The 26,299-nt window shown below is 49.5% G+C and overlaps 1 protein-coding gene across 2 annotated transcripts in view; it reads right to left on the reverse strand.

Moving 5' to 3' along the window:
- The window catches only part of LOC8031211 (plexin-A2), a 178,517-nt gene extending 166,657 nt beyond the window's left edge, over positions 1–11,860 (reverse strand). For both annotated transcript variants that reach the window (XM_040222894.3, XM_040222893.3), the window contains exon 1: positions 11,107–11,860. The gene's annotated coding sequence lies outside the window, so the exon portion shown is untranslated. The remainder of the gene's footprint in view (positions 1–11,106) is intronic.
- Positions 11,861–26,299: the final 14,439 nt, after the last annotated feature.

The raw sequence follows: 26,299 nt of genomic DNA on the forward strand, positions 1-26,299 counted from the left end.
GTGATTTGAAATGCGCGAAGGTGCGAAACCACGAAACCGACCACCTTCAGGTCCGCCGACAGTATGACCGTGAAAGGGGCAGCGGCGAACGTGTCGAAATGCCTCCCCCACACAGCGGGCGTTGTTAACAGCGCACACCAGACGAAGCAGCCTGTCTGTCAGCCAGGCACTCTCCCAACCGTCCGATTCTGATGAGGCTACCAATAGGCTTAGCTGCCAGTCGGTGGGAGGTTACTTGCTCACCGGACTAATCAACCGCCTCCCTTTCATCGCTTTCTTCGCGTGGCTAAGCATACAACGCCTACACAGTGGTACACACACGTGGGTAAGGGCAGGAGCCTGATCACGTGGCTAAAGATAGACTCATGACTGGTCTGAGGAGCACGTAGCTCCCTCCCATTGGCAGCTTAGTGATAAACGGAGTGTATCAACTATCGTGGGAGAATAAACCGAGCACGAGACTCTATTGCGGGTTAAGAAAAGTCAGACAAGTTCTTCCCCACAAAACCCTCCCTTCTTCGCACCTTAGCAGAGCTAACGCCGGAGAGGGTAGGGGGCAACTGGACTCGCCTCTCCTCTTTCCCTCTCCACGTTCGCTCTGCTGAAGTGGAAGGTTTTGTGGGACGAACATGTTCCGCGTTTCTCAACCCGCAAACGAATAAACAAGATGGGTCCAAGAGGCTAGCTCGGTGTTCCTCTCGTTCATGAACAAAAAGAAAAGGAGTTAGCGATCCGCCCGCGCTGTTGGATGTCTGCTGGGACGCAAGTGCCCCCCGCCAAGAATCGCGGCGGGAGGCCAATTAAGCAGCTCCCAGCTGGCGCCGAGACATTCCCGAAGCGTCCATGCGGCCAAAAGCAAACTCTTCGGACACTCGACGGGACGCAGAAGACGCGGGCACAGCTTGGCACCGGGGACGGCAAAGGACGACAGAAGCTGGGACGAACGACTCACACAACAATATCCCAAATAAATAAATAAAAAAAGAGAGAAACAGGCGTCGGCTTTGTCCTGGGAAAAGAGGCTTCGAGAAGTGTATTTACGAGGCCCCGTCGTGTCATAAGGGCCAAATGAAATGAAGACGAAGCCTAGCGCCGTCTGCGCCTCGATAAATTAAGCATTCCTTGACCAGCAAGTTTACGGACACCGCTCAGAGCCTTGGGCGGACCCCGCGAACCGCGAAAGAGTAGCGAGTTTAGCAACAAACTCCAAAAACAACCCAATAAAAAAAAAGAAAAAAAACTATTTAATGATTTCCGTGCAGCAGAGGCCAAAGAACAGGCGCGAGGGCGGGGCTTTCAAACACATATATGTATATATATATATATTGTTGTTGTTACACTTTCAGTAATGTGATTGGCGTAAGCCGTTTTGGAGCACCTTTTGGAGCAGCCAAAACAGTGTTTTGGAGCAGGAAAAGTGGCCTTTGGAGCAGCCAAAAGAGTGTTTTGGAGCAGCAGAAGTGGCTTTGGGAGCGGCCAAAACAGTGCTTCGGAGCAGCAAAAGAGGCTTTTAAAGCAGATATTCTTAGGAAAATAAACATATTCGTTTTAGGTGCTGGACGAACGAAGGGCACTTCGGTCGCCGCAATAAACAAATTACGGTCAAGTTAGACCATTTGGGAGTCTCTCAACATGTAACTGAAATGCCAAAGGCATAACACATTTTGCAATGCTTCATTTAAATTCTACATGTATATGTACCCGTTATAGGTAAATAAGAACCAAACTGCACTTAATAAAATTAATTTGAAAATAACCAGCTTAGTATATAGTAAATATTACAGCATTAGGTTGACTACTGTTATATACAATATAATAAATGGAAACTGTCTCCCACTGATGAAACACGCAACTATACTGCAGTACAAGACAAAGGGGGGGATCGGTGGCCGAGTGGTCTAGCGCACACCAGCTCGGAGCACGTGGAGCGAAAGCTCGCGCTGCAGAACCCAGGGATCCTGGGTTCGAGCCCCACCCCTGCCCGTTTCGATCTGGATGAGCATCGTACCGGCGTGCGGTCGTGTATCACTACTGCGTGGTGCACGTTAAAGACCCCAGGCTAGCGGCTCTACCGCACTGGCTAAATTTCTCATCTACAGCTGGGAGACTCGTCGCCCCTGTGAGGCAGACCAAGTTCTAGGCTGTATAAACACACACACAACCCAATTTTTTTTTACAAGACAAAGGTGCATTCAGACTAGCGGGTGCTTTTCTTTTTGCTTTTCGAAAATTTCTGCAAGTCTGCTGCAAGCCTCGCTTTGCCTTCGGCTAGTAATGAATGTCCACTTTCAAGTCTCCAAAGAGACATTGAGACATCCCACAAGTGTACAGTGCTGTGGGCGTTGCCGAGCAACTCCGAAAAACCGCTTGCCACCGTTTTACTGGTTCCCGACGTGCCAGATTTTCGTCAAAAGTAAGCAAACATAAAACAATGGGTTGCAAGCTTCCCGGCTGGTGCCTCTGTCGTGCAGTCATGTTCGCATGCACATGAGGGCAACTTCGGCAGACTTGCAATTGCACGTGCTTCGTCGCAAGAGTGGAGATGGCTGTGCGATCGAAACAGACACCATGCCACTCTGCTCCGTCGCCAACTGGTTTCCAAAATTGTATGAAAAGTGTAATTGTCCAGCATACGACAAAAAACAGTTCAGCGGCACGTGCTTGCCAGGCCGGCAGGCGAGGTACAAGCTAAACACACAGAAAAATAAGAACCTGAGCGCATTGATTCAAGACATCGCGAGCCAGAGTCAAAAAGTACTTGGAGCAGTCTGTGCAACGACTGAAGCGTCCACACACGCCCGCGTGTATCGTAGATTTTATTTTTTTTTTTTTTTTCCTTTTTTGAAAACACGCGAGACGAGACACATGAGACACGACGAGAGCATGAAACGAGAGACGGCGGGAAAAACTATGCAAGACCGGATGGACGATTGATACAGGGTACTTTTTGTCGGGCTGCCGCTTGCGCTACCTAGCTCACGCATGCTCAATTACGGTACTCAGTTTAGTTTCAATTTGAAACACAAACAAAATTGGTCTTTTGGCGCAGGCTTGGAGCAGATTACCCACATTTTGGCAAAATGTAGCAGGATGTAGCAGGGTTTGCCCCTTGGCGCAGTTTGGCGCAATTGGCGCAGCAATCACATCACTGCACTTTATTAAGATAAGGATGGCGCGACGGCCTGGAGGGGACGGTTTACAGGGGGGGATATATATATATTTACGAGCATTTGCGAAAGGAAAGCAAATCTGAAAGCCATACGCCGGCGCCTATTCGCAACTTTCACGACCTATAGGGGGCGCGCCGGCGCCTATCAAAGTGACTGTCATCTGGATGATTGTCGTAGGAGAGCAAGCAGTAAGAGGCGGGGTCTGCGACGGGGAAGTAATTCTAGTCTTGCTTCATACGACCAGTTTTAGAGCCTTACTTTATTTTTTCACCCCAGGAAGGTGTGGGCACGCACCTTTATTGCCAAGCCTATCATTCAGGAGTTAGAGAGCGCGATTCTCACACCGCGTTACCACCATCGCTGAAAGATGCGAATGCTTTTGCTGCTCAAAACTCCCTAGATAAAATGTAGCAGTGTGTTAGGCGCCTCCTCTCCAGCACGAAAGCTGAAACCCCAGCCCAATCCATTCTTTCTTTTCATTAAAAAAGAATACGTAAAATAAAATGGTCAACACACTTTGTATCGTCATCCAACTGTCGTCTCTGCTTTCCAAAATTAACTTCTATGGGTGCACTTGCAGTACAGTCAAGGTCAGATTGAGGGGGGAGGGGGGAGAGCCGCTCCCCAAGGTCAACTTTGGTTCAATAAAATCATTGATAGACACCAGCCAAAAGTTTAGGTTTTGGGGACATAGCAAATATTGGGTCAACAAAATAGATCTGAGCAACGTTCCGACCCTAACGTCAAATCTCAGCAGGCTGTCCCCGGCCTCCCCCTTCCCCCCGCCAGCCGAATGCCTACCCCCCCCAAAGGGCCTGACCGAAAAATCCGTCCCCGAGTCCAACGAAGGTCCCATACAATACGCACACCCAGGTACGTAGCCAGGATCTTGATTCGGGGGGGAGGGGCGCTTGACAAAATGCTGTATGGGGGGAGGGGAAAGATGAGGCCCCGGGAAAATAAAGCATTACGGGCGGGTGGTATGGCGCCCGCCGCCGCTACCCGCCGCCGCTACCCGCCGCCGCCACCCGCCATACTCCCTCCCCCCCCCCCCCCCCCCCCCCCCCCCCCCCCCCGGGATACGCGTCCATTGTAAAATCAACTGATACGATACATGAATACCTTAATATTCTTCAGGCGTCTCTCATAAGAGAGGCAGCCTTCGCGAACTCTTTTATTCGACAGTCCATTATGTCTTTATAATACGTAGTACGGGCCTGCTTAATCAAGTTTTATTAGCCGCTCATGACTAGGCGGTACAGCCTGTGAATCGTGGTTCGAATAGCACAGCGTCATTCGTGACTTTAGCAGTGCAAAGGGAAGACACCACATGCCGTCCCTTGATATACACAGTGTCGAACGAAGCTAAGCGGGGGGCGAAAGTTCGTCTGCTTCTTTTGCGGGGCTTGCGGTGACGTCAGGATGTCGAGCTCTGATTGGAGGATAGTGGCTTCAAAGCAAGCTGCCTTGAGATCTGCCCACTATCAGTGACCTCCCGATCAGAGAACGTCATCACAACCTCTGCAAAAGAAGCAGACGAACTTTCGCTCCACATAAGAATCACACTGCTATTCACCCCAGTCGTACTTAACTACTTCAACCGTGGCATTAATACTTCCCACTACACTTCACAAAGTACCAAACATTACAGCGGGATAATTTTCAAATTGAGCACTTCGCAAAATATTGGAGAAGCTCATTCTTTATTCTGCGAGGCTAATCTGATTGCAGTTGTGTACCTCTTGACTGCACGAACCGGACTAGAAGAAGCCAGAAAGAAACGAAACCCCCGATGCAACGCAAAACAAAAAAAAGCGTACAGCCGTTTTTATCATTATGCCATTCACGTCTTCCCATGCACGCAATATATTCGCAAAGTAGGGGAAAAAAACCAACAACAGGCATTTGACCAGTAAACGCAGACGGTCGAAACAAGCACTGCCACCGACCGCCCACACCACCACTCGGACTGTCGCCCCAAATACAAGAACAATTTAGCGAACTCCCGCGAGCAGCCACAACCCCGGCACAGCTGGTCTGCGGCCACTCCGCAGTAAAAAGAGGGGCACAATGGTGCCTCACGAGCAGCCACTTCCGTCAACACTCGGCGAATATAGAACGAAGCGTCCAGCCGACTCGCCAGCTGCATCGAGGAAAGTGGACCGCAAAAGAAAGCCGGCCAATTAGGCACCCACGCGCCGATCGTTCGTCTCGGGCGCGAAGAATAGCACGGGGACCCCCCCGAGAGCGTCGCTAGATTGCTGCCTGCTACGCGACAGAAAGCAAATTATTTGTTATTCATTTGCGCGTTCGATCGTCCCACAGTGAACTAAAGCGAAAACCTCGGGAAAAAAAAAAATCAAAATGACGTAAAAGCACGAGTCGCCTACACGAATCAGGTTGGGCGAGAATCGAAGGAGCTGCGATAATTCATCAGGTAGAGCTGGATAGAAGCGCGCAACGACGCACAGACGTTCGACAGACCGTTCACGCAGCGCCGAGACTCAAAGTTGGGAGGTCAGCTGTGGCACCCCCTGCAGCGAACAAATCGCGTCGCTTTGAGGCAGTCGTTACTTCATACTGGGAGGCCGTCCTGTGATACTCTACCGGAATGGCGGGAACGACTACACATCACGGGACAGCGTTCCACTCTGTCAAGGGGTATAGCGAGTGAAACCGGCTGCGGATATTAATGACGTATTCGAATGTTTTACTTTTGCTAGCTCCTGCCCGCCGAACCTACTCCTGTCTGAGGGAACTGTTGTAGGCGCGTTATAACGGGACGAAGGATGATAAATATCAATTTCACAACCACGCACGAAGTTGCGATGGCTCACTGACCCACGGCAATACGGACGCGAGAACGGCTTATTAGCGTTGCATAACCGTGTCAGAAAATCGTAATATATAAACACATTAACTTATCGGCATGTGACGGAGCAGAAAGCGAAACATGGTTGAAACCTCAATCGCGAATTTAATAGAAATTGCACGAAAAAGAGCGACGACACAGAAGACTGCCGACGTGGGCTCAAAAAGACCGCTTTTAACTCTCCCCAAGCGGCTTGTCGACACCTGCGAAACTTTACCGAGACTAAAATAGGAGCAAAATAAATCCCCGGCCAGCATTTATCCTTCTTCCTTTGGAGGACTTCATAAGATTACAGGTAAAGGTCAAGCAGTCGTCTTTACGCAGCGTTATTTCGGGAACAGTACCAGACACCAGCGGCCGCACCCCCCCCCCCCCCCCCCTTTTTCCAAACACGCACAGACAGACACAACAAGGAGGAAACTGCAGGGGGGAAATCCACTAATCAATAAGCGCAAGGATGTCCTTAGAAAGGTAAAGAATGGAAAGGCGCGAAACAGATCATGCCATTTCTGTATACAACCGCCAGGACTTAGGAAAATTCCCGCGGACAACGGTAAATCCCCGCCCCCTAAACGTGGCCCAAATTAAAAAAAAAAAAAAAAAAAAAAAATCCTGCAGCGTGTTGAAAAGACCTGGCGGAGACTGGGAGGAGGAGGTACGGGACTGGGATTCACACAAAGTGGTCTAGATATAATAAAGAAGAAAAGGAGGGGACCGAAGAGAGGAGACCCCACATTCCAGACGACGACGCAGCTCCGGACACACACCAGGGGCCCCTACGAAGAAGCGGAATTCCCACGCCAAACAAAGTGAAAAAAAAAAAAAAAAAAAGAGGAAAGACGAGGATCGAATAACAGATACAAAATGAGAAAACAGCAAAACGACTCAGGGGACAACAAAGAAAAGGGGAGGGGCGCGTTTCTTTTCCAGTTCCTTTTCGAGCCGAGGCCAATGGCAGCTCTATTTTTTTCTTCCTTCGGTGGTCTCAGTCGGCAAAGCGGGCTGGCTGAAGGGAGTCGCAAGATAGAAGTGGCTCCGAAACCACGTCAAAAAACCTTATTTTCTACACCCACGGAGACTACTATAGAAGCGGCGAAACAACACGCAGTGAAAGAGAAATGCGCGACCCTTCAAAAGGCGGGAAAAAGAATCGTCGCGTCCACCTAAAGAACGAAGACGAAAAGGCGCAGGTGGCCATTACGTTTGTTCCTTTCTGAGCGATGTTGTATAATGGATCTACTAGCGCTGCCCCGCGAATACACCTTCGAGGCGTCACGCATATCATCGTCCGGATGCCGTCATGAGCTCACCGCGAACGATAATCTCGGGACTGTTGACCCACCAAGGGGAGAACGAATACGCCTCGTTTCGTACCGTGCTCCCGGGTCCCAAATCTGTATCGTGACAATGAGGTGGTACTGCGTGAAAGTAGCTGCCTGTCTACTTACACCCTAAGAAAGGTTTGCGCGTCTACTTACCCGCAAAACACTCAAAAAGCCAATCTCTGCGGAGTACGATATCAGTTCAGCGAATGATGAGGCGGAACATCTGTTCAGACCTCGAAATGAAGTATGCGCTGTGGCATTACGCAATGCGAAGCATCATGGTTGCACTGCGTAATGCCACAGCGCAGACTTAATTTTGAGGTCTAAACAGATGTTCCGCCTCATCATTCACTGAGCTGATTTTGTAGATTGCAGAGATTGACTCTTTGAGTGTTTTGCGGGTAAGTAGAGGCACAAGCATTTCTTGAGAGTGTGGTGGCAGTCAGTTCATCGAACGACTTTTCATCGACAAATCGTGTCATCAGTTTCTTTTTTCATAAGTTGCATGAGATTGTTGCTGCGAAGCGGCGTGTACGGGTATGTCAGTTGGGTTAACACTTTTGTAATAAGCCGCCGCAGACTGTCGCCGCGAAGCGGTGTAAACGGGGCGGCTAAATAAGTTAACACGCACCCCAGTGATACACGCGCAACGAAATGTCCCTACAGCGAGCAATTAACGCAACGAGTGTCGATGAAACGTTCGTGTCGACGAAACGTGTGTCCATGAAAAGTTGTGCACGAAACAATTGGGGCCGGGCGGAACTACCTAGCGCCGTATGCGAGATGCCTATGTAGAAGGCACAGGCAGGAATGTACCGTTTTCTAAAATGCTCTCCGTGCACGAACGCTCATTAAAACGACTCATCGTTGCACGCGCGCACTGTCATGCCTGTTCCTCTACAGCCCTGCATGCAAACTTGTAAGATTCAGTGCAAACATGGATTCGTAGAGTTCGACGAGCCCAGACGGCTGTAAGCGCTGCTTTTCTCAAAACGGCTGCGGGCGGGGCAACCGAAATGGACGGCACCAAACGGTTGGAAATCCCCAGCTGAATGAACACAACGGCAACGCACGGCCCCCTCCTACCACCGAACCAGGATCGAGCAAAGCCTTTTGATGGGCGGCACTCGACAAAGCGAGTCCGTTGGCAGGACGGGACTTGCAAGGTCAACCACACAAAGAAGGAAGGGGCGCCGGAGGCACGTAAACGAACACGCCTGGACCTGTCCCGAGAGTGAGTCACCCCGACGGCTCGATCGCTCCGTGGGCTTTTCGTGTTTTGCGAGTCTACCCCCCGCCTTTTTTTTTATTATTTTTTAACAATCGCCGCCGCCCCTGCCGACCGATCCTCGTTAAAGCAATGGCCGCCTTGTTCCGATCAATAAGATCTTCCAAACGTGCGCACGGCCAACTCAAACGTCCTCCATAAAAACTGCCGCCAATGGGAGACAGTGCAGCGGTGCGTGAGTAAAACGAGAGGACGAATTAGTTGCTCGCGTGCGCGCGTTGTGCGAACACTTTGCAGGCAGACGCGAGCCTCGGTTCTACTACACTTCTGCTAGAGAAAAAGCAAATCGCGAGAAACCCCAGAACAAAGATTTGGAACAAAGATGCAGAAAAAGCTTCGCGTGACTTCGGTGTATTTCTGTCAGGCTGCTAGAAATGTGAAGAACAACGATATGACTTAGTGCCCGTCGCACGGCATCATCGATTGAACGAAGAAGAAACTGCGTGAGGAATGCGGTGTCGAGCCAAACAGGCGCTTGCCGCTTGTTTTCAATCGGCCCTGAAAGGGCCGATAAAATCGAGGTAACTGTGATGTGCCACCCAGTTGGGCGCATGACGTTTTCGTGAACGCCGAGTTTTCATCGAAATACGCTTTAGCGAATGGTCGGCCGCCGCGAAGCGGTGTGGCCAGGTCGGTTGACATTTTTGTAACGAGTCGCCGCATCGCCGCAGACTGTCACCGCGAAGCGGCGTGAACGCAGGGGGGCTTGAACACACGCTTTGGCCATTCGAGTGCTGGAAACGAAACCCAATTATACAAGCCTGATCTTGACTTCAGATCATCCACTGTTTCCCGCGTTCTCGGAACCCGCACTCAGTCGTATACTTCTAGAAAGTGGTAAAGACCGGCGAGATGTCGGTAAGTAGCGCACACGAAGAAACGGAAACCATTACGAAGCCGACAAACGTTTCATCCACCTCGAAGCAAAAATGGACCATATTCTTCGAGATGCGCCTGCCAGAACGTGCAATGTCCAACGACAACAAACACAGACGTCTCCTCAAAACAAACGCAGACATGAAAAAAAAAAAAAAAAAAAGGAACGAATGTTGTGACTGCGCCCGGGACACAGCTGCTATTTTTAAGCGTGCGCTGAGACCTCGGCGCGAAAGATATACGATGACTCTAGGGAAGAGATATTCAAGCAAGCAGCAAGTGCTGCCTGCGTACAAGGTCGAACATGCGCCGCGCTCTCGCCTCTACGCGGACGCGTACCGCGCTGCAGTCGACGGCTCCGTCGAACCAACGATCGTGAATCCGCTCGACCGCCTTGTTTACACAGCGAACGCCTCGAAAACCCGGTACCCTCGACCGACTTCTTATTCGCCAAGACAAGCGGAAGAACTGTGTTGGGGAGTGAGCAAAGCCAGCCCCACTCCAAAATGAGGACGGGTGAAGCGACGCGGAGCCGCGAACAAACAAAAAAGGACGAGAGCAAAAATGTACACGCACAAAGACGCACCTTTTAAATTGCCTTCTTTGTGTTTGCAGTCAAGAGACGACGACTGGGGGCTTCCGCGTGCTAAAGGGAACAGCGACTCGCAAGAGAGGCGAGGGCGCTCATTCTCCGGAACAAAACAGACACGCGGATGAGGGGACGACGGCGAGTCAGGCGGAACGAGGTCGCGAACCCGGCGGAAGGACGCGGGTCTTCCCGACCGAGAAGCCTGGCGAACGACTACCGCCGAAGGAGCCTGCAACGTAACCGCAGGATCGGCGAGGCTCACCAGTAAACGAGAAACCTCGATTTCGGCAGGCATCACCGCGCGGAGAAATCCGTCCGAACAACACCACACCAAGAGGCGTGATAGGAGATGAAACGCGAAAGACGATAACCAGGCGGGCTGTTGAGTCGCGCTAAATTAACTACGAAAGTCTCACTGTGTCGAACTGCAAACGTTTCAGACCCGAACGCACGCAAAATCGGCACACGCCGTTGGAAGCTGCGCAACTTCCATCACGTGGCGTTCTTCTGTCGACCGTAGGAGCCGAGACGGTAAGGATGCATTCCTCGCCACTAGTCAGAAGTGCCAAGATTGTACTGCTGCAACGGAAACAGTGTTTCGGCTAAATTCTTTCGCACACCCATCGAAGTGCAGTTGCTGGCACTTCCAGAGTAATGAACAATAACCGTTATATGCTGCTTTTAGAGATGAGAGAAGAGAATTAGATCCCGCCCGACAGAAAAGGATGAAACGATCTCTTCAAAGCCATCTATTTGCGCAACAAGAGGTACTAATTACGACCCCAAAATTCGTACTTTTGTCCTTTGAGACCGCGCTAAGCACGTGTTACCTCCGTGAGCACGAACTAAGTCGCCGAGTCTCAAACGGGCATTGAATCCGTGAAAAGATGGTGACATGTGGAGCCATCAATCATCCCAAGACCGCACAAGGACACGCCTGGCGGACATCGCTAGCACGAGGAGCGACAGGAGGGAGCCGAACTCACCGGAATGGCGGCGTTTGTCGAAGAAGGGCCCGAAACGGCAGCGAAGCGACGCGGCACTGTCGACCGTTGCCGCGTTAATCCTCAACACGCAAGCACACACACACACCGATTGTCGCAGCACGTAATCCAACGAGAACGGAGGCCGACGAACAAGTGTACGACACACCGAAATCTTTCAACTGGGAGAAGGGACGGTCTGATCGCCACTCCACGGACGGCCAGTGGAGTCGAAGCGAGCAGGAGGGGACCACGAAGCGGCAAGGTCAGTGTTCGCCGGGCGAGCTGGTTTCTGCGGGGTCGGCGAGCGAGGCGGCAGACCTGCCCTCGCCGCAATGGGCGAGGAGGAACCACGCTCGGACGGCAACAACGAAACGGCCGAACCTCCGGCAGCACCGAAACACCCCGGCGAGGAATGCGCTTCGCACCTGGTCAGAAAAACACCGTTGGTCGCTCCCGCGAGACACTCCCAACTTCGTGCGACGACGCGATCACAGCCCTTGTCGCAGCCAGCAACGGTAATCCGGGAGGTCGATGGAGCCAAGTGTCACGGCGGCCGAGGAGGTCCTCGAGAACTCCGACGATTACTGGTGTGGACCGTAAGGAGCTCGAGCCCCGAAACACAGAGAAGAGCACAGCGTTGCGACTGACAATGTCAGGTGTGCGGGTTTTGGGTCGCGCAACGAGGTGCCTCCGGTGTCTCGACCGCTTAAGAGTAACACCGTGACCTCCTCCACCCGGTGGCTTCCTTCAGCACCGACTGAGGAGCGCGAGAGGCGAGCAAAGCCAGAGAGAAAAGCCCCGCGGCACGCCGGGAAGGGGGAAAGGGAGAAGCGAAACTTGTGGCGTCATCTGACGGTGCTCGCGGTGACTACCGGAGTCGTCCCCGACGTCGCGCCCGCCTCTCGACAGTCCTTCGCCCTCTCACAGTCCCGTTAGTTTCTTTTTGTTTTTTTTACGCTGCTTTTTATAGCCACAATTGTAACATCCCTGCCACGCGATTTTCTCATTTCGATTGTCCCTCTCTCCGCGTGTGTATGTGCGTCCAACCGTACGTCACGTCTCCCGCATAACGCGCGCGCTGTTTGTTCGTCTGTCGTTATCGAATCCTCGAGGCTCTTCGTGCGAGTTGCTCGTAGCAGCTCGCTTCTGCTCTGCTCGGTCTTCGTCCATTATTTAGACAACCTCCCCGCTTTGATGCGCGCAGGGAAGAGGAGGGGAACCTCGGTTCTCCAACCTCTCCGCGTCTTCATCATTAAAACAACTCGCCTTTATTTCCATTTTTTTTTTCCTTTTTCTTTCACAAAAGAATAAAACTCTACCTAGTCAAACATTAGGGCGCTGTTCGCTCTGTGCCCTGGGCGTAAAAACGAATAAAATAATGATGCGACGCTTAAGCACGGTATGAGTCTCGCAGCGAAAGGACGACCAAACCGTCCAACGCCGGCGGCTTCCGGAAACAGAAGGCTGAGGAACGGAACGAGCGAGGATGTCGAAGAAGGTTGTCGGGGCCACTGCCTCTCGACTACGGGGAGACGATGGCTCGCGCGTCGGCAGGCATGCGCTACGTGCTTCGCCCCGAGTCAGACCCCCCACCCAATGGTCCTGAAGCATCGCGACCTCCCGTTCACTCTACCGGGACCGAAGCACCGTAAATATTTGAGTCGGCCGAAGTGGGGATTTCGTCGAGCGCGCAGGGCCAATACGATACGTTCCGGGTCAGGGATTCGCTTCTTTTTCTCTCGTCGTATTGGCCAGAAAGAGCATGCGCCAGTCGTTGAGAGAATTCATATTTAACGGCGGCTTTCATGCGGGCCCCGGGGCCTCCTAAGCGACCCCGGCTTCCCAGGCCAGGCCGCGAGACGTCTCAGCGCTCGAAGCGCCTCCTTCGTTACCTTTTTTTTTTTTTTTTTTTTTTTTTTTTTTCCATTTTGTGTTCGAATACGTTTCAATATTTATGCTCGTGAGGTTGGAACGGACAAAACTTCAAATTTTGGCTGAAAAATATCGAGACGCTGGGCCACAGAGCCTACTTGCCGAGTTCATCGAACATCGACCCGCAATATTTCGGCATAATATAGAAGTAGTAATTGGCGCCGTATTAATACTGCCGAGAGGTCAATTTAACGAGGGGCACAGCGTTTCGGGCAATTAACAAATTTTGCTTAAAAAAGTTTTGGTTCGTGAAAATAAACATATGGTTCCAGCGAGACGCTTGCTGAGCAACATCAAAAAACGCAGAATCATTAAATATTACAAAAACTTGGAGCTACCTAAAAAATATTTTTGTAGAAATAATTAAAAACTTCATTAACGTAGAGTCGTACACGATTTGTACTTCAATAAATCTGCCTCTTAACAGTGTCTAACGCCGGACCAATATTATTTCCGAGCAATACGTAGTTTCAGACAAACTATACTGGCCGATGTCCGATGAAACACCTCGCACATTTTTTTTTTTATTCGAACTAGGGTTCCTCTTCCAAAACCTAAATAGCGTCCGGGCCAAACTGAACCATATTTACATACATCCGCATGAGTAAAGAACAAGAAATTGATGGTACAGATTTACAACGTAATTCTAATACAAGTATCACGACGACGCGTTCCTCCGCCTAATTCGTCTTCCCTTAACGGCCATACTAGTGGAAGGCATTGGAAAAACTGATACACGAAAAGATCAAACACAAACGGAAAAAAATTAATAAAAATATGCGCCGTATTAAAAAAAAAAATCCTTTTAATGTTTGGGTCGTTAGGAGAGCCAACTATACGGCCTTCCATTCCCCGAATAGCCTTGCCTCAACGCCAACAGTCTCATTCGCCTCAACGTTTCGACACCCCCAAAACGGGCAAGCCAGAGAAAATAGGCCCCAGCCGATGGCAACCGCGCACGGGTGGAGAGATCCCCGACCGATCCAACGGCGATGATGACGACGACGTTGTAGCAGCGAGCGACCGCGTTCGGAAGCATCTCGTGCCGTCTGGAGAACGCTAAGGTCTTTTGTGAATCATATCTTACGGTCGAGCTAGACAGCACATTACGCAGGGCTGCTGTAGAAACCGACGCGTCGCCGCCGATGCGTGACGCAACGACGCGACGATAAAACGGTGGCATGCCACGGCTGGAGAGAAGGGTGCAGAATTCGCGCCGCTTTCGATCATCGTGCGTGGCTCGTTGAAACGAACAGAAGCGCAACAAGAGTTGCAGTAAGGGTAGTCACTTCTCGTTTGCGTTAGAAACACAGAGGAGGCTAGAAACACGAACTGCGTAAAGGGCCGCCCACACTAGCGAGAAAACGCGCGTGGCACGCCGATCGCGGCAAGTAACAAAATGTCGCCGAAGCACAGTCAGCGCCACGAGCGCGTGCAGAGACACGCCCTTTATCTTCCCGCTTAACCGATTTATCGGCGCGCCGGGCGCGTTTTCTCGCTAGTGTGGGCGGCCCTTAACATGGTACTCCCTGAAAGCCGGAATTAAGATAACCGAAACGAGTAAATAGAAACGCTAATGAAAAATCCGGAAAAGTTTAAAGGAATGTTGTTATTTTAATGGGGATTTCATTTTAAGCTCAGATAACCCCGCACACCGAGCTTTCAAAGTATGCACCCATTAAATGAATATACACTTATTCTTTAAACAATAAAAATACGAGGGGTCGGTAATTCAACGCATGCTGTGGAATAAATTGACGGCTTCATTAGAACGATTAATCACGTAAGCAGACATTTAAGAAATATATTTAGCATCTCAGCATTTTAAGCGAGCAACATAGCCCATCACATGGACCTGGAAGAGACTCGGGATTGGTCTGAAAGAAGTATAGAAAAAGTGAGAACTTCCTTCTCTCTACCCTATCTAAGTCCGAAGGATGGGTGGGCGTGGCATCTGGAGCGTCACTAAAATTCGGAATTTGGAACAACGACGGAAGCCTACTCTCAATCATGAAAGAACTTTTACGCGCTTTTACGACCACTGGCAACGTAACGCTACCGAATGGCGAGCAAGCCATCCAGTTAGTAAAAGGGGAAGGCAACTAGCAAAGTAAAAAAGGAGCAGCGGAAGCGTGAAGCTCCACCAGGGAAATCGAGAAAGAGAAAAAGGACAACAGAATCACGGGCGAGAAAACAACAAAATGAGGGGACTCGATTCGCGGTCTTTCAAAGCGGGACCCGTTCTCCTTGAAGCCTCCGCAATACCCGTAAGAGCAGCCGAGAAACGAAAAATCTCCAAGCACCCAGAGAACGAAAACCTGGCGCTGCCAAAGAGACCCGCGATTGTTCCCACCGCATGTACGAAGACCGCGCGCGCGGACAGCGTCATTCCCCGCAGTTGCTGATAAAGCGGCGCCTCGTTAGAAAACATCCCGCAGTGCCTCCACTTAATGGGCTCATCTCATTCCGCGGTGGTCGTTATCGTCGATGAGAGGTGACTTAAACCGACTCCAAGGACGAGCGCGCTCCCAACAACGGCGGAGAGAAACGCTTTTCAAAGTCCGCATCGTCGCAGTCCTCTCGAGGAATCTCGAGCAGCGCTGCTGCGGCGCCGCGGTAACAATGGGCGATTACCTTCGGGGCGGTCGCGGCAGGGCCGACGGCCGTGCCAACAATGGGCCCCACACAGGCAGAGAGAACCGCCATCCAAACGCTCTGCGGGCTCTGAGAGTGTCCCACGCCCGTAGCCGGCACCGTATACGAGAACAAGCTGGTCAATGTCAACTGGGACGACCCGCGCGAGGTTCACATTCCAACAGGAACGTGCGAAGACAGCGGGAGACCTCCCAAACAGGCCGGAAATCTCCCGTTTTGTGAGCTCTTATCTTAAGTTACTTTGTTGCCCCGTAAATTGGTCAGGAAAAAAAAAAGACATTCGAGAGATAGGTTAGAGCTGAGGCTGGACTCCATGGAGCGAATACGCCGCGAAAAATGTACGAATTTCGCCCGGCGAGTTTCGCATTCTCTGCGCGTGGCAGCGGCACAGTGGCTGCTGCCGCGTCGCGCGCCAAGCGAGTGCGCCTTCGGGAGAAGTTCGTCAGTCCTATTCGTCGCATATTCGCTCCATGGAGTTCAGCCTTTTAAGGCAGGTTCGCATATTTGTGCCGGTTGGGTTCACAGCAACCGAACCGACAACAACGACGAAGTCAGCGGGACATCGTTCGCCGTATACACGCGACGTGGTAGCTTCCCGAAGTTATCGTGAGTCAAGGTTGTTTTGCTGTTCTGGTCGTGTCTGTCGTTCTGGTCGTTGTGAACGCAACCGTGGCAAATGGACCCCAGCAAAACGGACGGCAACTAGCGGGGAAACGCTGAACTGGGCGGAACAGGTCCTTTCGCGATGTCTGCTCGTCCCTTGTGGCTTCCGCGAGCACATGTTGTCGGCGGCTGGCGCGATGAAACCGTTCTCTCGGCGACTCCGTCGTTGCTGACGCAACAACATCGTGTCGTCCAGGTCGCTCTAAGCGCAACCCACGCAACCGCGCGAACCAGACATTGTGCGTTTCACAACGTTCATCAACACCGTAGAAGGATAGCAGACAGTCCTTTCATCGCTTCCACGAAGAAGGTTGATCCCCAGAAGCTCCATTTGGCCAATACAATGCTGCAGGTTTGAAACGTTGCGAATAAAAATCGGGGCAAACCATTCTGAGTCAAATATTCGACTGCTCAAACCCGAGAGTTAGCGTCGAGCAGGCCCATGTTCACAGCACGACTTGTTTCATACCGCCATATTTGAGCGATAGTGGCGACCCCTATAGGTCGCTGGAGTCGCGAATACTCGCGACCATGTATGGACATGCCGCCAAACACGCCCTGCAAACTTCAACACCGACGAAGTCGATAAAAAAAAATATATATATATCGCCGTTGCGAACAAAGCGTAAGACTGAGGAACGGGGAGAGATAACAACACGCACACAGATACATACACAATAAGCGACGTGTGTGTGTGTACGTGCGCCTGCTTGAGCGTGAGTGTGTTGTTATAATTTCGTCAATCTAATTCAATAACACCGACTTCTACCAGCTGCTTCGCGCTATTTCGTTTTGTGCACTAAAAAAATCGTAAATCGCATCTTTAAAAAAAAAAAACAAAAAAAAAAACGCAATATTAGGAGGAAAAAAAAAAAGGAAAAAAAGGTCTTTGCGTACCCGATCATTACAACATTCGCAGGCTGCTTGAACGGGAGACAGAAACGAGCACGGAACAAGGGTACCGAGAGAATACCCTTGGAACAATAGAAACGTCGCGCCTACTGAGATGCACATCACATCCCCAAAGCCAAAGAACGCGACAAACTGAAGCTTCGCCCCGGTCCTCAAACGGCCACTGAAAGAACAAAGAGAGGGGGCTGGATAGTCACACCTTAAAGTGATCCAACGAGCCTCCGAGATTTCGTCCCTCGTCTCGCAACAACGAATAAAGTCGAAAAGAGAGAAAGAAAGAAAGAAAAAACCCACGCTTTCGCTTATTTCTCGATCGATGAGGCGTCAGAAGGCCGCGGCCACCAAAACTTCTTGTTCACCGGAGGGCCCCGTCGGCCCTGTTCTGGGTTTCCAGGGGGCCTTCTTTCCACACCGGTGGAAACTCACCGGGTGACGCAACCGGACCGATTGAAAGGTGTTCCGAGCAGACGCCAGTTGAGGGGCAAACAACTGGAAGAACACCGAAAGGAAAAGGAAAGGACTGACGACAGAAGAGGTAGCGCGCTCTTCTTTCCATTTAGATCGGTTTAGAACCGGGTCAAAGATAGCGGAACATCGAGTCTTGCGAAACCTAGAGTTACTAAATCCTAGGAAAGAAGCGCCATTGCATTCCATATACCTGCTAGCCGGACACAAACAGACTAACATACGTACGATTAAATCTCGCAAGGTGATTGGCTGATCGGTGTCTGTTGCCATGGCAATCGCCATTTGGGTTCATTTGAATCTTCCAAGCTTCGAAATGGTTGCTCTGGACCATGTCGCGCCAAGATCGCTATGGAGCATCACCGCATTGAAAGCGCTCCTCGCCAAAGTAAGCGCCTTTGGCATTGTTCGTGCAATCAACTTATCCTCCACAGATCTCTGGCAATAATATTGTTGATCTTGCGTATTTCAAGACAGCAAAATTATTTTTAAATGCGTCCAAGCACCGAAGCCATATGTGTGTGGCGGTACGAAGATGTGCGTTTGTTTCGCCGGCGTGTGGATAGCAGAATCTCGGTACAGACGATTGCAAGCATGGCGCCCCGATTGGAATCCCGTGCGCGCAAGCACGTGCGGCGAGCCCGTGATCATAGCCTTGGCCAACTTGAAATTGCGCGGGCTTTTCCGCAAGAGAAGAGACATGGCGGCGGCCAGATTGCTTTGCTTGTTAAGGCTGTCCGTCACCAGCGAATTTAGATCGGCTCTCCAAGAACGAAGAGGTCTAGGAGAAATTGCTAATTCTATGAACCAATATGGCGACCCGCTTGGCGTTACCTTCACAGGATCCGGAGACTTTGGAGAAACCTGAAGGCTACGGCCGGGACCGAACACAGCCCACGGTCACGCAGCTCGGGCAGTGCACTGGAAGAGTCACCTAAGAGCTACGAAGCCAACCCAATGCCACGTGAATGCCACGTGACTTCTAGGAGGGGCGCAGCGTCGCGCGGAACGCGTATTCAGGTAGTACGTTCGGGGCGCTTGAATGGCTGCTGTGGCTCGTAGCGTCCGCTGTGATTCATCGTATGCGGTCAAACGGCGTATGCACCAAGCACGAAGGACGAAAGGGTCACAAATCGCAAACACAGACAAAAAAGAAAAAAAAAAAAAAAAAAGTGAACGAGACTCGGAAAAAAAAAAAACAAAAAAAAAAAAAACGATCAAGACACCCGTACATTTTTGAAACGAGCAGTGGCGAAAAAGCAGACTCAAGAGGTTCGAAAGCGCGTCCCTGCCTCAGAAAAAGGGCAAAGAAAACGAGCAAAAATAAACTCGGACGTCAAATGTACCAGAGAAAAGAGAGAGAGAGAGAGAGAGAGAAAGACAGAAACCGAGATAAAAACCGAGTCCCATCTTCTGCCGACGTCGCGCGTGGCACGATCGATGGGACGGCAAATAACCCGACAACGTGTCGCCAGGCAAACACACACAAAGAACGAACAAAAAAATATCAAACTTCAGAAAGACCGCTGTCCTCTGCTCCGCTCCATTCTTCTTTTTTTGCTTCTTAGTCCGTAATTTCCGAAACCTCCTTTCCCATTACTCGATTCCTGTTAATGGTGACGATGAGCACTCGGCCCTATTTCGAGCTTTACACTAATATTGTTATTATTTTACTCCCTCTACCAGCTTCTTTCACCCCTCCCCTGTCCCTCCGGGGGGAAATGCGGCCGCTGGGTCATTCTCATCTCGCCATTACGCATTACGAAGATCCATAGGAAAAAAAGAACGATTAAAAAAAAGTATACTGTTGGAATCGTTAAAAGAGATTACGCCCGTTGCAAGTATAACTAAAACACAAGGGGAGCAAATCAAATATAGCCCCTTTTCTTCCCTTCCCCTGGACACACAAAGGCATAAAAATACACACGCCCCAACAAGACAAAAAAAGCGGCGCAAATAAGGTCCGTCAATCGCCCGTGCCAGCTCTCATCCAGCCGGCGAAGGTAAACTTCTTCAGATAAGGAACGGCTATTAACAATACCTGTCATGCCACGAAGGAACAAAGGAACATAAAGAAAAAGAAGACATAATAATAGAGGATAAAGAATATAAAAGATAAAAGTATAGGTCGCTCAGAAAAATGCCCGGTAGACAGATTAAGACCGGCGAACGTCGGTGCGCAGCATAGGGGAGCTCCTCGGAGTCTAATTAGTGGCCCCCAGAACCCGAGACACCGTAATTTGATATCGCCCGTTCTTCCTCTTTATTTTTTCCCTCCTCGCTTCCTCCGACAACAGAAGGGAGGGGAGGAGGCTGTACCTTGTCGGTCTTTCGTAGACTTGAAAGAACACAAAAAAAAAGAAATGAAATAAAAAAAAAATATTTATTTTGAAGGTTTTGTCTAAGCAACAGATCAGTGTTCCTTTCGCGAGTTCTGTACATTAACGGCACAATGAGCGTGCGTGGCTTTGAATTATTTTTGCTCTTTTATGGAACTGTTAAAAAAAAAAAAAGCGGCCTGCAACGGCTTACGGTCATGTAAAACTTTCGTTGCTGGCAAAAAAAAAGTGACTTTACCTTTTTAAAAAGACTCATGTTAAACAATGTATATAGAAAGCTGGCTAATCGGTTACACTGTTCACAAAGATCTCCGCCCCCCCCCCCTCTTCACGGATTGCCACATCACAAAAAAAAAAAAAAAAAAAGCTGCCAGAACTTGTACATTAGATACAAATCGATTACCGGTGCCCCATGTGTGCTGCCATTTAGACAACCACAAAGTGGATACTTACACCAGTTGGCTCATAACATAAAATGTAAAAAAAAAAAAAAATCTGCGAAAAAAAGACAAGTATCAAGGACTAAGACGAAGAGACACAACACCAGGCGTAAGACGCCTGGTGTTGTGTCTCTTCGTCTTAGTCCTTGCCTTTTTTCTCGGCGCTTTTACATTTCAAATTCGGGCAACCTCTCGATTTTCTAGTCATACATACGCGGGAGAAAACAAAATACACTATATTAGTGCTCGCTGGCGGTGCATAGCTGATGGCCTCATGGCGTTCCAATTCTAATTAGGGATATCACGATTCTCAGTCGAACCTGAGTGTCGACTGAAATGGCGAACCTTGGCACTTTTGGCAAAATCGATGAAGTCCGATCGTTGACACTGATGCCCGACTTCTAGATACAAAGACGAAAATTTCGGGGAAAATATTTTATATAATATGCAGCCGATAAATACCGCACCCCTGAACCACCCAGTGGTGTCAGATCTTTTTCCATTTCCGCGTATGTCCATATATAGTCTATACAGAACTTCAGCCGAATTTCTGTCGACCTCGGGTTCAAAGGTTGAAAAAGTCGAACCTGGACGTACTCCACGAGGCAAGTTCCTGACATACCTAGTTCTATACTCCTAAACCTGTTTCCTACTTCGTAATGTTATATATATATATATATATATATATATATATATATATATATATTACCGTTTTTATAGATGAGGTTTGCTCGGCGGTTCGTACACTTGGGACACCAGCTCGGACCAGGCGTGGAGCGAAATCTCGCGCTGCAGAACCCAGGAATCCTGGGTTCAATCCCCACCCCTGCCCGTTTCGATCTGGATGAGCATCGTACCGGCGTGCGGTCCCGTATCCCTCCTGCGTGGTGCACGTTAAAGACCCCAGGCTAGTAGTCGCACTGCACTGGCTAAACTGCCCATCCACAACCGAGAGACAAGTCGCTCGTTGAAGGCATGCAGACTAACTTCAAGGCTGCGCAAACATACCCAGAACCAATTTTCGGACACTTGGCTTCCTCGAGACTTTCAACGACAACCTGCAGCATGACAAAATGCGTTGCCGGCCGTTTTCCGCGTTTCGAAGGCAAACGCAATCGCGTTCCTTTCCGGATTCCACATCTGTCCGGCGACGTGCACCGCCTGCTCGGCCGCCGCAGATGCGATTGTCACCCCTACGTGACCAGGGAACCAGATGGAACGCCCGAGGCAGGAGGTTCGGCAAGCATGGACGTTTTACAGCGTTGCCATGGGCAAGGCAGCTGAATCCCCGGCCTCTCGAAGTCTGCCGAGACGACGAATGCGGTTAAGAAGAGCCTAACATGAACGACTCGCAGGGGTACGTCGTACATCAGCTACTCAGTCGAGTTCCAAAAACTTTTCGGATCGGCACAGCTCTCGAGTAACTCTGGAAGATTTCTGAACAAAATACATGGACAACTAGTTTCTGTTGGGAGTTAGAGTCCGGATTACTGAACTCTGTATTACTATTTTGTTTTAGAAAATAACGTTCCTCTGCTCTAAAGATTTTAAAATTGCATACTTTTTCATTTGTTCCTTGAAACAAAAATCGAAGAATCAGTTAGCACGTTTTGAGCCTCAGGAGCCTACAAAACGCCTCCTTAAAATGTCTATAAGGAGGTTCCAAAAATGACAACACAAATAAACTAAAAAAAAAAGTAAAGAAAAAAAAAAATGAAGAAAGATACAGAAACGCATAATGTGACCCTCGGGATTTTCGTTTATTAATATCTTCTTGATTTTGAGTAAATGATGGCGCCAATAAAAACACCTTTGTGCAACGTTACGTCAGAGATAGGACACGATAACGAGAACGTAAGTTATTGCAACCATCAAGGTAAAACATGGGCACCTGCCGCAGTTAGTAGATCTATGTATACTTTCTATCACGAGGAAGCTAGAGGGAATTCGTGGAACGGTACTCCTCTCATTAACAACCGGAAACTCCGAGCCGATAAAACAAAAAAGAAAGGCACACTACAACAGGCTTTCCATTGACACCTAGAGCCAAGCCAGCTGTTGAGAGTCAGAATTAAAGAAAGGACTCCCGGGGATTCGAGTTGGAACGAACAAAGACACAAACCAAAATGACTGATCTACGCTACTTCGTCGATTTATTATAATATAGGCTTTCACCACATCAACACGTGAGAGCAAATCAATAACGCCCAGCTGAGCCAAACACTTCAAAAAATACTATTTTTACAGGTGCAGATGCCCAGGCACATAAATTCTCTACAATATTTTTTTTCCCCAGTTTTATGAGGCAAAACTCGATACGTATTCAGCCAGATGTAGCTGGTGCCTGAGAATAAAGGGCCCCCGAATCGGGAATGAGTGAGTGCGCCTCTTCTGGAGGTACGGTCAGGCCGATTAATCACGCACGGAAATTCCAGGCAGGAAATTGGAAGGAAACGGACCGACAGAACGAAACAAAGAAAATGCATATACCGCGGAGCTTTTGGACCCGACTGTTTCAAGCTTCCGACGTTATATGTTATGAGACCTAGCAAAAACAACCGAAGTCGGAAAAGAAAGAAAACAAACAAACAAAAACGATTGCTGTTTGATTGCAATATCGCTGTTCGCTTTTTTTTTTTTTTTTTGTCTGTACATTATTTGTAGAAACATATTTCTCATCTCAAGTTCCGACTCTTGATGCGTTGAATCGTTCAGGGACCATCAAAGAATGCAGCTGCGGCTAACGCAAAAAGTGCAAAACAATTACAGTATATAAAAAAAGGGTTTAAAGTGTGTGTTTGTGGTTAATTCTCTCTCAACACCGTTAAAAAAAAACAAAAAAACTCTATTTCAAGAATACCGACACCTAGAAACCCTTATAGACAGCATGTTCTTATTTATATGAACATACAGCTTAAAGGGCAGCTCCGCTCACAATGTTTGAATTTGGGGTTACGATTGTTGTATAAATATCACGGCTCAACGTTTGGTATCGGGCGTCTACGGCAAAACCGAAACCATCTACCAGAGAAAAGTAGCAACACTGATCATCAGCTGTGCGGCCGCGACCTGACTTGACGGCGGTGCTGCGGTACGCGGTACAACGCGCGGAATCAACCACAGGCACCACCGCGACCTGACGTCAAGGGGGTGCTGCTGCGGTGCGCGTAGCCCGGTGTTGCCTAAGTTAAAAACTAACCCGCTTGCCACCCGCTAAAGACCAGCTGGTCGCATCTTTAATATAGGTTTTAGTGGAGTATACGCGGCTTCACTTTGACGTGATGTTGCGGCTGGGATCATATTTCGAGCAACTAAAGCGATACCAACTCATTTAGACTGATTTCGTTTTCAACCGGAGTTGCTCTTTCAAGGATGGTACTACCTCATTAGTGGTTCAGGTTACTCGGGGAACAAGTAGTGGCCACGAAATACTAGCGGATAATATTTTTATTCGATCGGGCAAAAACAGCTCAACGTCCGGTGGCGACGCAGTGTGCTGGCCTGGAAACGCGCGACCAGTGACATCAGTAGCAAGGAAGTAGTGATTGGCCGTCGGCAAGAGCCGTCACAATTATATATATATATTTTTTTTTCATTTATGCAGGTTGTGTTGCCCTGTAAGCCAAGGTTATGATTTCAAGAAAGCGTTTTGATGAGCGAGAAAGATGGGAAATAGAAAAACATATATTTAAAACGTGCAAAAAAAATAAAAAGTCACACTTGCCATTCAGCGGCGAAACTAGCCCATTAACCAGCCGGCACGCATGCGCATTAGGGCTAGCGCATTGAGCTGACTGAGCTCTCCCCATCGCCCATCGGGAATCGGCGTGTCGGGTTGTGCGCGACGCTTATTTCTGCGATTCGCATCTGCCGTGTGACGTGTGCTGTTCTTATCGTTCTGTATGGTGCCTCCGTGTTTGTTGTGTTCAGGTGTCACAACGACGTCCATGCGCTCGATTGGGCGAGCCCGTACGTGGACGGCTCTACGCTCTACCCCGAGAAGCTTCGTGGGCCTAACGAGCCGGACGCGATTCACGGGGTGCCACCCAAAGCTTGAATCTCCATGACGAACCAAAGGTAATTAGAATTCAGGACGACCTCGTTTAGGAGCTATGCATGATCAAGCGCTAGTCGTATCTCGCCGGCAGCCGTTCCCACTCGAAAGAACAAACGCCATATGTAGAGAAGCGGAGTGCAAATGAAAACAAAGTTGAAGCCCAGAATGTTTATTTGGAGCGCGCTACAATTTCGAACGCGTAAACGGCGTCGTTTCGGGATCATCCGCTCCCTTCCATGTTACACGGAAATCAACAAGGTGGAAGCCTGCTGCGAAACGCCAGTGCATAAAATCCATCGAAGCCGGCCAGCGAATGCTTTGTATTCGCAACACTGTAATTTTTTTTTATACCTTTAGTATAACATTTGGTAGAAAATAATTGCTTATTTCCAATTGCTATCCCCAGTATTTTCTTTTCTTTTTCGAACCTGTCACGGTGTTATTCTCTGCCCCGAGTCGTTGCTTTGATCCCACCGCGCTGGATTCTATGACGAGGCGCGGCGAAGTGGACGACGAACACGGTTCTACACCATTGCGCGTTGGGTCGCCGATCGCGTTCAGAGCCTGAACTTGCGACGATCCAAGGGCCTTTAGCGACGAGGCCGACGATGCGTGCGACCCCGGTGCGGCAGCCATGAGTAACACGCAGCCAATCGACCCGTTCAAAACGCAGGCTAACCACTATCATCATAAAAAAAAAAAAAAAAAAAAAAGGCGCATATGTCGTACTAATTAATGGCGGCCTTCTGTTTACTGATGAGGGAATGCACGCAGGGATCCTGGGTTCGATCACCACCCCTGCCCATTTCGGTCTGGATGAGCACCATACTGGCGTGCGGTCGTGTATCACTACTGCGTAGTGCACGTTAAAAACCCCAGGTTAGCGGTTGGACCGCACTGGCCATATTTCTCACCTACAGCCGAGACACCAGACGCCCACTGAGGCAGACTAACTTCCGGCTGTATAAACATACGCACAACAATTTTCTTAGCTTTGATGAGGGAAAAAGTTGAACATGCTCCTACGTTGATGATTCGAGGCCTATACATTCGAGACGTTACCACGATGCGAAGCAGGAATTGAATACAAGAGCTGCGTAAGCGTTAATTTCTAACTCGGGTCCGGTCAACCTGTTAGTAGCGCACAATCGGCTTCAAAGCCCCTTGATGTATAGAACTTTATCAAGGCGTCTGTGTGGGCTGGCGCTTCGTTCTGACTGGTGGCATCTTTGTGGCCATCGACACAGAGAGATTGAGAAAGAACTATACAGTGAAGAGCCCATTCTCGTTTGCCGTGGACTTGCGAAAGTGATGATGTCCGATAAAATACTGCAGACCAGGTTCATTGTCGCCATGAATACGACAAAAGTTGAACTGCCATTTCAAATACCAGATGGCACTAAATTTCGGAAAGGGTCTATTGGCCAGACGCTTCCCTCCGACGCTCCAACAATTGAATTTTTCCGACTGTGTCACAAAACAAAAATGTTCCGCTTTTTATTTTGTGTAATTTCAATTTGATAATAACTAGCAAAATATTTATAATATCTGGAAAAAAACGTTTTTCTTCCGCGTTCCTTCGTTCGATCAGGCCCGTTTCAGCGGAAATTTCAAACCAGTTAAAAAATCATTGGAGGGCCCCCTTCAGCTGTTAGACACCTCAGGTACTTAATTGATCGTCAGCGTACAATTGCTTGTCACGCCACCTTGCGAGCGCACACGCTTTTTAT

The sequence above is a fragment of the Ixodes scapularis genome, unplaced genomic scaffold (assembly GCF_016920785.2).
Source record: "Ixodes scapularis isolate PalLabHiFi unplaced genomic scaffold, ASM1692078v2 PGA_scaffold2__306_contigs__length_199485367, whole genome shotgun sequence".
NCBI lineage: Eukaryota > Metazoa > Arthropoda > Arachnida > Ixodida > Ixodidae > Ixodes > Ixodes scapularis.